The sequence below is a fragment of the Peromyscus eremicus genome, chromosome 4, assembly GCF_949786415.1.
Source record: "Peromyscus eremicus chromosome 4, PerEre_H2_v1, whole genome shotgun sequence".
Classification (NCBI taxonomy): domain Eukaryota; kingdom Metazoa; phylum Chordata; class Mammalia; order Rodentia; family Cricetidae; genus Peromyscus; species Peromyscus eremicus.
In genome coordinates this window covers 102,978,422-102,991,309 of record NC_081419.1, presented here as the reverse complement: position 1 = coordinate 102,991,309, position 12,888 = coordinate 102,978,422, and the positions used below count along the sequence as shown (strand labels likewise).

The 12,888-nt window shown below is 46.2% G+C and overlaps 1 non-coding gene across 1 annotated transcript; it reads left to right on the top strand.

The window, feature by feature from the left end:
* Positions 1 to 10,825: 10,825 nt before the first annotated feature.
* LOC131910221 (U6 spliceosomal RNA) lies at positions 10,826 to 10,934 on the top strand. Its single transcript, XR_009379072.1, has one exon. It is a non-coding gene; the product is annotated as a U6 spliceosomal RNA (small nuclear RNA).
* The last annotated feature ends 1,954 nt before the right edge of the window (positions 10,935 to 12,888 follow it).

The window sequence follows — 12,888 nt, the reverse complement described above, 5'->3', positions numbered from 1 at the left end:
ATGACTTCTGTGTGTTCTCCACCTATCCAAGTCCATAGCAGTCTCCTTTCCCAGCCCTCATCATCTGTCTCCTCGGTCTCATTGTAGAATCTCACGGAATCTGTCTGCGCTGAAATCACCCCCTCCAGGCACGTTTCCACTAACCCCGTGTCTCCTCCCACCATTCTCTATACGGCTATAAAGCTCTTCCAGCAATTGTAGCATAGTGACCCCCAAATGTCTCAATGACTCCAAGCAGCAGCCCTCTCAGGACCCACCGCGATGGAACAACCAGAGCGGCATCTCTCCCAGCTAGGTCCTCTGAGGCTTCAAGCCCACTGTTCCTTGAATCTCCAAACTCCACACCCCAGCAGTCTACATCCTGCGGTTTCACCCAGACTACTGCCTCCCTTCTGCTCCGGCCTCCTCCTGGATTATTTGGATGCTAGGTGACCTGATCCTATAGACATCTCACATGTTGTTATCATAATCATCATTAGTCCATGGCATAATCATCATTAGTCTGTGGCATATAACCCATGATGAAGACCTCTCATCCCTTATCTTTATGTCCATCCCCCTGGGATCCTCTCATTCAAGTTTAACTCTAAAACACAGGTGTCTACCCTGCCACTGGGTCTGGTTGGTCCGCTCTCTTTTCCCATATCCCAGCAAAATACTGAAGTGAACATCTTTGTGCCCTTCGGTCAGAGCACAGGCAATTTAGCAGGGATTGGCAAATTCACAAGCTGGGGCAAGGCAAGAAGATCTGTAAGTGAGGTACCAAGGAAGGCATATGTTAGAAGGTGGAAGGCCCCAGGGTGACCAGACTCAACCCTTTTGCAGTTAGACTGGACTATGTATGAATCACCAGTTTCACTTCCTCAGTGAGGTGTCATGCCTGCAGCCATTCCAGAAATACTTCTCTATAGTTCGGTCCCCAGAGGCATCGGTCAGTCCCTCCATGTCTAACAGGGTGCAGGGTGACCTGCTTTCCTCTGCGTTGAGTGGAAGCAGCAGCAGCCCTCAGCCAGCCCAGAGGTGTCAGCTTCTCTTCTCACCCAGCCAGCTGCACGGCACCTGATGTCAGGTGTTGCCAAGGGCTCTGGCTTCCGGTGAGGTAGACTCCAGGGCTGACTTTCTCACTAAAGAAAGAGGGGGCCTGCCCCGCCTCTGCTCATGACCCACTCAAAGGCAGCCAGCCAGAGTTTGCCAGGGAGCTGCCGCTGGCGACATCTTGATCATCCTAAGCATTTGCTAAGTGCCATCAGCACATTGACTTAAGTGGTAGAGGATGTGGGACTGATGCGGGCAGAAGAGAAGGCGAACGAACCGGAGGAGAAGGCAGATGGAGGGAGGTGTGAGAACCAGGCACCTGACTAGACTCTGGTTTCCCCTGCCCTTGCCTCACTATCCTCTGATCCAGCCACTCATCCATGGACACCTTCAGCCCTTTCCCAGCCTCTACACTCCGCCGGAACCAGCCTGCACAGTCTTCTAAGCCATTATTTTCTACCGTGGCCTAGGGGACACAATCCAGATGGCTTTGTCTAGCCAGGGCTTTCCGTGACTGGGCCTCCTTTCCGTCGGCTTCCTTTTCCATTGCTTCCCGAGGGGGAAAATGTCTCCTGTGCCCAGCCTGGCTTGTCTTTACCGCCACTCGCTCTGTGCACTGAAGCAGCTGGGCATGGTTATTTCGCAAAAGGCAACCTTAGAATTTTTTCATCTTGAGGGTTTCACCTGTAATTATTCACTGAATACCACTATTCGTACAATTAGAAAAAGATGAACTTTCTCAGAAACCTTACCTGCTTCCCAGCCTACCCCCTGGTTCCTTCCTTATAGCAATCTTGAGCAACAGTGAAGCTTCCTGAATTCTGCAGATGAGAACCCAAGGCTTAGAAAAGACTGGTTCCTCCTACGCCACCGGAAGACTCCTGGGCCAAAGAGCTTCAGTCTCTATTTGTTCCACGGGTCAAGGTCGTCCATTCCATTCTACCTCACTGAAGTGAAAACCATATGCACTTGGGAACATGGACCATCCTCGCTACTGTGTTTGGCAAACGATGAGCACATTAGTGTCTTTGTCTGTGCAGGCTGCTGAAACAGGATCCCATAAACCTGTGGCCAGTAAACAACAGGAATCTATTGCTCACAGGAAGCTGGGAAGTTCAAGGTCAGGATGCCCACAGATTTGTGTCTAGTGAAGGTCCATCATCTGGTCTATAGAAATCCATCCTCTTGCTTTGTTAACATGACAGAAGACTGTGGGAGCTCTCGGGAGTCTCTTCTGAGAGCATTGATCCTGTACACGAAGGCTCCCCACTATGGTCTAATCACCACCCTAAAGGCCTGCCTCCTGGTGCCACCACATTTGGCGTCAGGCTCAACACACGAATTTATTGCATGTGGGCTATAACTATTCTCTTAAAAAAAAAGCACTGGGTAAGTAATTAAGCTTTTGGTTTTTTTTTTTTCATTTACAGGGTTGTTCTCGTGTGTGTGCATGTGTGTGTGTGTGTGTGTGTGTGTGTGTGTGTGTGTGTGTTGCCTGTTATTGAACCCATGTCTTCACACCAGTGGGGTAGACAAGTACTCTGAACAATGGCCTCACCTACCCCCTCGAATTCAGTGTAAGGATGAAATGGCCAGGTTGAGGAGAGTGCTCAGTTGGGAGAGTGCTCGCTTAGCTTGCCCGAAGCCTCAAATTCAATCTCCAGCACCAAAATGGCCTTAGTGGTATGGGCCGGCAGTCCTAGCACTTGGGAGGTGGGGGCAGGAGGGGCAGAAGTTCAAGGTCATCCTGGGCTACGAGTTCAAGACCACCCAGGGTTACAGAAGACCCTGTCTCAAAAAGATAAACTTACTTTCCTCTCCCTCCATTTGAGATTTTTAAAAACTGTATAGGAGCGTTTTTTGCCTGCATGTATGTCTGTACACCACGTGTGCTGTGTTTGAGGAGGTCAGAAAAGGGTGTCAGATTCCCTGGAACTGGAGTTACAGAGAACTGCTAGCCACCGAGTGGGTGCTGGGAATTGAGTACAAGTCCTCTGGAGGAGCAGCCAGCTCTCTTAACTGCTGAGTTATCTCTCCAGACCAATGTTGTCCCTTTGACCGACAGCACAATGCTATCCTAGAAAGTGTTCGATAAGGTTGGGAGAACAAAGACCAGGTATGTGAGACTGCAGTGTTCTGGTCAGCTTTCCTCGTGGAGGTGGCAAGCCCACTAGAATACAGCCCACCATGTTACCCCTTTCTCTCTAAAAGATGTGTGGTTACTGTTATCAGTAGACAAACAGAGTCATGACAACATTTTGCAATGTAATTTCATGATTTATATATCAATTATGTTTTATGATGTTCTTTTGACAGTTACTAAAAGAGTTTATAGCTGGAATGTTGCTATATTGGGATGGGAGATGGGAATATCCTTCCCCACCCTTGCATTCCTCTTAACTCTCATTCACGTGAGGCTGTGTAGACAGGAGGGGCGGGTTAACCTGTTTATTCCCTGCCACTACTCCCTGTGAGTGTCTAATCACCTCCGCCGTTGCAGAGCCCCCGAGCTTGAATAAAGGCTCTTTGCTTTTACATATGGGATTCTGTCTCCGTGGTGGTCTTTTGGGGTCTCCACCATCTGGGCATAACAAAATTACCAAAGGGGAAAAATACAAAAAGCAGGACTAGGGCCTAGTTCTTATCCAGACCATGGAAGCCATGGCCATTGTCAGTAAACCCACCCCACCCCCCCCACCCCACCCCCGCCCCCAGGGGCTCCTTCCTTGTAATGAGGCCAAATTCACAGTCTGCAAAGCAGAACCCCGCCGAGCCCTCGTTTGTTTACAGCTTAATTCTAATCTGATCAGGTTTGGATGTAAAGCTCTTCTCAGTTTAGCAGTGACAGAGCACCCTGTGCTTTAGGATGGAGCTTCCTACCCCCAAATCCCGACAAGCTCTTTTTGGTTTTGGTGCTAGGGTCTCATGTTTGCTGGGCAAGTGCTGGACCACTGAGCTACATCTCCAAACCTACAACAGGCAGCCTTGTAAAAAAAAGAAATAAAGAAAATACCAGACTGCATCCAACATTGTAAGTATTCTTTCTTAAAAACTGTTACAGGGGTGTGTGTGTGTGTGTGTGTGTGTGTGTGTGTGTGTGTGTGTGTGTGTCTGTCCTGTTTGTGCAAACTGTTGATAATATAAAATGTATTTCTTAGTGTGGGTGGAGGCTAAAAAGGTTTTTAAAACATTGGTTTAAAGGAAAATATCCATGCCTCAACTATTACACAAATATTATCAGAGCTGTGTCTTGTGCTAGGAGAAAGAGAAAAACAAAATTTGGCTACTGCACCTGGAAAGCTCTGGATGGTGGGAAGGGGGTGGAGACGACAAACACACCAACCAGGACAGGATGTAAAAACCACACTGTCTGAGGGGTGTCATGGGAGAAACCACCACCTTTGGGCCCTGGTGGCTGGTTCTGACATCAGCTGGGGGACGAAGGAAAAAAAGGATGTTCCTGATGAAGCATGGCTACAGAGCTACAGCCCCAGGCCCCATGGCTGGAGCTGCTACCAAGACCTTGGCATGGATGCCCAGGAAGGACAAGGGTATTGGGAACAGTCAGGAATGAAAAGGACCAAAGGGAGCAGGTGTTGGCTTTACCTTCTTGGAGCTGTGGGTACCTGTGTTGTTTGTTTCACAGGGAAGGGCCTGGAACAATGGAGGGCAGCATCGGGAAGGCCAGATGTTACCTTTGTTCCCACCCCAGGGCTTTTTCAGACTTCAATAATGATTAGGATTAAGACGCAGGGCATGATGAGCCCATGGTCCGATAGGAACCGTCTATATTTAGATTTTCTTCTTATGCCTTGCCGTCTAGCTGGACCCAATGCTGACCTCTGGCTGCCAGGCCCAGCTCAGGCCCTTACCACACGAAGCATTCTTGCTTTCTCTTCTCATTTTCTGTTTCCCTGCTGAGCCCCAGCACAGCTGGGAGGGAAGAGGAAGAGGAAGTCTTTCCTGCCCGCGCTTTCCCTGACACACCTGGAGTTGCAGACAGGTTGGCTGCAGAACGCAGCAGGCTGGAGAACTTCGATTTCCTGCTCTCCAAACAGGGAGTCTTCCCACTTCTGCATCTCAGCACGGGCACTAAAAGAAAGAAAAGAGTGAAATCAACTGAAGGAGCGAGCAGATTCTCTCTCCCCTACACAAAAATACTATTACCAAGATGGAGTTACCAAAGGGCTAAGATTTGGAGACAGGAACCCAACATGTGCTTCAGCGTTACGTGGACTTCTTCCTCTATGAAACTGGGAACTCACTGGAAAGTCACATGATTGTATATATAAGGGATATATATGTATACAGTTGTATTGCACGCAATACCTTCTCCTCACTCCCTGCCCAAGCTCCCACCTTGCTCTCAGTGAGTTCTGCTGTTTGGGTTTCCCTCATCTTTTTTTTCCTGTACCTATTTGAATCCTACCAACAAGGATGATCTCAAATTCCTTATCTTCTAGGAAGCCAACCCACAAAGAGCTCTCAGAATTTATAAAGTCCTTATGGCACTTAAGTATTTATGGATAATAAAAGGAAACATTTGTCCCCTTATGTGGGACCTCATGATCGTAAATGTTGGTCACTGAGTTCATAGATGCCTGGAACCTGGGGGACACCCAGCTCATCCTCTATGCTTGCCCCAGCACTGAGTATATAATAGGATCTCAGCACTGAGCTCTGAGCTCTAACATCAATCTGACGGGAAACCTGGGTTCAGTTGTTGGGGACCTTTAGAAGGCTTTTAACTCACTTGTCAAAGGAGCCATGGCAGCAATCACTTAAGGAAATCACAGAGATTAAATGAATTGTTTAATTAATTGTTTCATGCAGAGTAAACTTTGATTACTTTTACTATAAAGTGATAAGATGAAGAGGACATTATCTTTTAATTTGTTTATTTCTGTTTTTTTTTTAAATTTGATTTTAGAGTTCTCCATCTCCTTCTGACTTTTATTTCATTTAAGTTTTAATTTTGCAGTGGCTCCTAAGTCAGAACAAAAGGCTTCATCCACTTTATCCTTTTCATCCTGTCTTGGCCACGCCCTGCAGGTAGCTAATCTCATTAGTCTCCGCTTTTTTTTTTTTCCTTCTATTTCTGTTCCTTTTTCCTTGAACAAATAGGTACAGGCTCTCACTTCTTCCCCTAGGAGGTATTCTTGAGGTAGTTTCTTTCAAGACTAGTTTTTCAGGATTGTCTCACCACCACCACCACCTACCACCACCATCACCACCACCACCACCACCACCACCACCACCACCACCACCACCACCACCACCACCACCACCTCCACCACATCCTGTGTCTGCTGGCTGGGAGGAGCTGGACAAGGAAGAGCCCATAACAAAGGGATTTGTTATGTGTTGCTCCCCACTGGAGTTAGTCATAGTGACAAGGAAATGACATTTTTTTTTCCCAGGGCTAGCTCACTTCCAATTACAGGCCTGAGACCTAAAAGTGTAGTCCTGTGATCGGTCCTGCAGCCAGAGCTCAATCCCAGCTACTCAGGAGGAGGCTGGGGCTGAGGAAACATCCACAACCAAGCTCTGGCCTGCTCATTCTCCTGGAGGTGGACACAGTGCCAACACACACTGGCTTCTGAAAAGCCACTGGTAAGACCTCTGCCAGCACATGCAGCATCCATGAGACCTGCGCACGTGGCAGGAAAATCACACTCTGTGCCTGTGCTGGCTTGTGTCATGTCAATTTGACACAAGCTGAAGTCATCTGAGAGGAGTGAACCTCAATTGAGAAAATGTCCCCATAAGTTCAGGCTGTAGGCAAGCCTGTAGGGCCTTTTCATAATTAGTGATTGATGAGAAAGGTCCCAGATCATTGTGGGTAGTGCCATCCCTAGGCTGGTGGTCCTGGGTTTTATAAGAAAGCAGGATGAGCAAGTCATGTGGAACAAGCCAGTAAGCAGCACCCCTCCATGGCCTCTGCATCAGCTCCTGCCTCCAGGTTCCTGCCCTCACTGCTTTTGATGATGAACTGTTCTATGGAACTGTGAGTTGAAGCAAACCCTTTCTTCCCCAAGTTGTATTTGGTCATGGTGTTTCATCACAGCATAGTAACCCTAAGACAGTGCCTCTACCGTTTTCCTTATGAGCTTTGAGGATTGAAGATGGGCAATCCTCTGGATCCTTATGATCCCATTTCAAGGAGTATGTAACATGTCTAGGGAAGCTAGTTTAAGTTATAGGGAGTTGGCCAAAGCAGTGGAGTGCCACCGATGGAGGTGTTCATTGGAAAAAAGCAGGAGCAGGGAAGATTCTTGCCTTGGGGTCAAGCTGTCCACAGTGGTTCGGAGGCTGTGACTCACTGAGGAAAAGGAGTGCCCTGTGTCCTAGGAGAGGCTGCTTTCTCCAAACAAGAGTTCTTTGGCCAAGGAAGGAAATGAGGCAATCTTAAGATTAATCAGCGGCCACCAGTCAGACAGATCTAGAAGTCCAAGCCATGCCCAGCTACTTCTGCTTAATAGTCGGCCTTTGCCCCCTAGGTATCAGGTCACTAATGTGCCATCGTGTTCTAGTGAGAAAGGGAATGGAGCCTCTCCTTGGGTAAGTAGCTCCTTCTCTCCGGGCCTTAACTCTGCTGTTAAATAAGGAGATAACTGGCAACCAGTGATGCAGCTCGGCCACGGCCACCTTTCTTCCTTCCTTCCTTCCTTCCTTCCTTCCTTTCTTTTTTGAATTAAAAATTGTTGATTTAACATATTTTGATCATATTCTTTCTCTCCTCAACTCCTCCAAAATCCTCCCCAAGTTTTAAAAATAATTGTATAGGTTTTTTTTAATTGCCTATATGTATATGTATGTACCTTGTGTGTGTGCCTAGTGTCCCAGAGGGCCAGAAGAGGGCATCAGATCCCCTGGGACTGGAGTTACAGGTGGTTGTGGGTTGTGAGCTGCCATGTGGGTGCTGGGAGTCAAACCTGGGTCCTCTGGAAGAGCAGCCAGTGCTCTTCACCGCTGAGCCATCTCTGCAGCCTCCCCCACCCCCCAGCCACATCTCTTGTCACTCAGAGTTAGAAAAACAATAGGATTGAGACATTTCTTCACAAGACTCACCTTCCCCATTCAACAAAGCTGCCGCCCGTCTTACTCTAAGACAGCTTCACAGTTTAGGGCCCCCACCTGCCCTTTGAAGTTCTTTGAAATGCCAGCTTGTGGACTTCCAGCACCGGAGCTCCTCCCACCGCGGAGCCTCTAGGGAGTCTATGCCTCAGAGAAACAGATCCTGAACTGTGAATGGAGACAGTGAGCAGCCCGCACTGGGCTGAGAGCGAGATGAGCCTTCAGTCCAGGATCCTAGATGGGGGAGCGTGGCAGGATGCCAGGGCCGGGCATCTGCCAGGCTTAGGGAGAACTCAAAACAACCTTTTTACCCAACCTCCCTGTGCATCCTGTTCCTCCGGTGCTGCTGCTGCTGCCAGCAAGTGGGCACTATGCCCAAGCTTCAGTGGGCAGTGAGGGGGTTAGGTGCCCATCTGCCCTGCTGGCTAAACCAGTGGCCAGGCAAAATGGTGCCTGAGCTCAGACTGCCCTCTGCTGGGGAGTTCTAGAATGAGGCGCGGATGGAGCCCAGATGTGAGCCCAGATGTGGGCTTCTGCTTTCCCGCCACCTCCCAAGGAAGACTTGGACCTCTCCTGGTGGTGTTAGTATCTATGGTGGGTCCTCAGACGCAGGCCCATAGGCTCCATGACAGCATGCTTAGTCAACACAGAGCCGCCCCAAGCCGTCTCAGGGGTCACACGACAGTTGAATCTTATTTATTTATTTTTGGTGGAAAGGGACTCATTTTTATTAGGCCTGTTTTTCTTCTTTCTTCATGGGTTAGCTCATCAACCTGACCAATGCTTTAGTCATTTAGCAAAAGGGAAACCCAGTTGATAAAATGCCTCTATCCAGGTTGATATGAATGGGCCCAGCCCATGGGGGGACGGTGCTACCCCTGGACAGATGGTCTTGAGGTGTATCAGAAGGCAGGCTGAACAAGGCATGAGCAGCAAGCCAGCAAGCAGCATTCCTCCATGGCCTCTGCTTCAGTTCCTATCTCCAGGCTCCTGCCCTGACTTTCCTCAGTGATGGAGTATGACCTGAGAGCTGTAAGATAAAATTAACTATTTCTCCCCTGAGTTAATTTTGGCCATGGTGTTCATCACAACAATAGAAATCCTAAGGCCTGAGCTTTCCTAATTAGTAATGAGTGTGATTGTTAATCTCCGTCGTTAAATTGTCTAAATTTAGACACACCGTGGCATCACACCTCTGCGTGTGTCTATGAGGATGTTTCCCAAAAAGTTGAACCAAGTGGAGAAGACTTGCACTGAAGGTGAGCTGCACCGTCCCATGGTCTGGGGTCCTAGACTGGAGAAAATGGAGGAAAATGAAGAAAGCGAGCCTAACACCAGCATTCCAGCTGTGGCTGTGTGAGCAACTTCAGGTGCAAGACGTAAACTCACAGCCAGGACACAACCGTGAAAGATTTTTATCACCTCCAGGTAGAACATAGTGCTCCCCTCAAACAAAGGAAGGATGAGGAATTGTTGGGGTGGCCTATATCTATTCACATGGGGGAGGCACTTTGGGAAGGGTCCAAACCAGTGCGTGTTCAATTTAAGACCCATACATCTGAGCATGCTTAGTGAGGGTCATAATTCAAGAAGAACATGCAGCAGGAAGGCACTCCCCTGGAATGATGGAGCAGTCTTGTAGAGGCATTTGTGGAGATGCTCCACAGGAACTGGAACTTTCTGGAGCATCCACCATCACTTATCAACAACCACGGTATGCTAGAACAGAGAAATCAACACCAGAACTGCTGATTATTTTCCGTGGCCAGTTTACCCTGAGGCATTCTTTACTATACCCTTCAATCACATCTCATACGTCCCATCTGATTCCTAGATATTGTCTTCTTTCTCTTATCCTTCCCACCCCTCTTTTCATTTTTGTTTGCTTGCTTTTAAACAGGATCTTACTTTGTAGCCCTGAATGGCCTAGAACCCAATATGTAGAACAGATGGGCCTGAAACTCACAGAGATCCACCTGCCTCTGCCTCCTGAGTGCTGGGAGTATGGTGTATGCCACTATGTTCAGTCTCATTTTTCTTCTTTTTAAAATTTGTTAAATGATTTATTTTTATTTCATGTGCACTAGTGTTTTGCCTGCATGTATGTCTATGTGAGGATGTCAGATTCCCTGGAACTGGCGTTATAGACAGTGTGGACTGCCATGTGGGTGCTGGGAATTGAACCCAGGTCCTCTGGAAGAGCAGCAATTAAATACTCTCAACTGCTGAGTCATCTCTCCAGTCCTCCTCTTTTTATTATCATTAAAATCTGTGGACCCAAACAATATCTTAACCAACTTTCCCTTCCCAGCTACTTTACCCACCTCAGTATTTTTCACTTATTTATTTCTATCCTCACCCACTTATTTCCTTCCCAATCCTAATATTATTAACTAAAACCTGAGTATACACCATACTACCTTGGTTGTTTACCCTCCAATAGTTACTGCAGTTAACAGGACATCATTATGAATTGGCTGGTGTGACATTTGCATGGTAGTAATACCAAGGAACTGTGGTGACCCCACCAGTTAATGTCCTGTTCAAGTAATAATATAGAGCTTGCACCAAGAACCCTGAGTTCCTGGACTGAGGAACTGTTTTCTTAACCATATATTCAACTCTACCACATCCAAACCCCACATGAACACTATAAATACTTCAAATGAAAAAGATAGAGCTGATTAAAAATTGAACCAAAAAAAGAAACACCATGCTCGCTTCAGCAGCACATATACTAAAAAATTAGAATGATACAGAGAAGATTAGCGTGGCCCCTGCACAAGGATGACACACAAATTCATGAAGAGTTCCATATTAAAAAAGAAAAGAAAAGAAATACCACCAGATGCATAAATCCCAACTGAGTAACATAAGAAACACACAAAACCCAAGACAGCATAACTCCTCCAAAAATTACTACTCCTCTAGTAATGGTGTCTAGCAAGAGTGAATTAGATGAAATCCCAGACAGAGAACTCAAGATTCTAAGTATGTTCAAAGAAATCAAGGAACATAAGTTTTGACTAAGAACACAAACAAACAGCTGGATGAGATAAGAAAAGTGATGCAGGATGGGAGAGAAATTCAACAGAGAGATAGAAACACTGAGGTAAATCCAATCTGAAATACTAGAAATAGAGGACACAGTAAAGCAAATAAAAAACTCCAGAGAGAGTCTCACCCAAAGAACCAGTTGAAGGAGAGACCAGAACACTGGGGCCTTTAAGCATGGTAAAGCAACTGGGACAATTAAACAAGGACAATGATAAGTTTAAAAAGTGAGTGAGAATTCCAAGTCATATGCAGCACCATGAAAAACACAAGTCTACCTGTGGCAGGGGTAGAAGAAGGAAAATGGTATGATTCCAAAGGCATAGAAAACATTTTAAAAAGAGAATCACTGGAGAAGATGGAGAGATTGCTCAGTGGTTAAGAGCATTTACTGCTCCTGCAAAAGACCAGGGTTCAGGTCCCAGTGCCCACATGATGACCATCTATAACCATCTATAACTCTAGTTCCAGGGAACCCAATGGCCTATTTTGATTTCTGTGGGTGTCTGCACGTAAGTAGTGTACACACATACACACATTAAATAAATGGATAAATTTTAAAAATAGCAGAATATGTCCCAGAGTTGATAAAGGGGATGCCAATCTAGATATAGGAGCATTTGAGACACCAAACAGACAAGACCAAAAAAGAATGTCCCATCTCATGTTGTAATTATAATTAAAACACTAACTATACAAAGAAAAGAAACCATATTGAAAGTAGCAAGATAGAAACACCAAGTCGCATATAAAAGAAGACTCATCAAAATAGTAGTAGATTTCTTAACTCAACACTTTAAAAACCAGGATGGCCTGGATAAGTATTTCAAGGTATATTTCTGAAAAGCAAAAACTGCCAGCACAGATTATTATACCTAGCAAAACTAGCTATTTGTTATAGTTGAAGGAGAAATAAAAACTTTCCATGACAAAAATAGGCCAAGGAATTTACTAAGATAACACTACAGAAATACTTGAATGATCCCTTTGGACTGAAGAGAAATATCCATCCATGAGGTCACAGGAAAAAAAAATAAATCACAACAGAATAATAGTTAAATAAGAGAGAAAGAGGGGGAAAAAACACTACTGCGGTGGTTTGAAAGAAAATGGCCCCCAAAGGGAGTGGCACTATTAGGAGGTGTGGTCTTGAGGAGTAGGTGTGGTCTTGTTGGAGGAAGTGTGTCACTGTGGAGGCAGGCTTTCAGGTCTCATATATGCTCAAGATACCACCCAGTGTCTCAGACTACTTCCTGCTGCCTGTGTATCAACATGTAGCAGCTTCTTCTCCAGCACCATGTCTGTCTGCATGCTGCCATGTTCCCCACCATGATGATTATGGACTAAACCTCTGAAAATGTAAGCCACCACCTCAATTAAATGTTTTCCTTTGTAAGAGTTGCTGTGATCATGGTGTCTCTTCGCAGCAATAGAAACCTTAACTAAGACAACTACCAAGTAAACAAAATGAAAGGAATCCATACATACCTTTCAATAATAAGACTTTAAATGGTCTCAACTTCCCAACCAAAAGGCAGACTAGTAGAGTAGATCAAAACACAGGAAGCATCTATTTACTACCTCCAAGAAATGCACCTCACCACAGAAGACAGCTACAACCTTAGCACGGAATCATGAGGAAAAAATGTTGTAAGCAAATAGACCTAGGAAATAAGCTGGGGACACTGTTGACCAAGTAGACCACAAACTGAACCAGTGAGA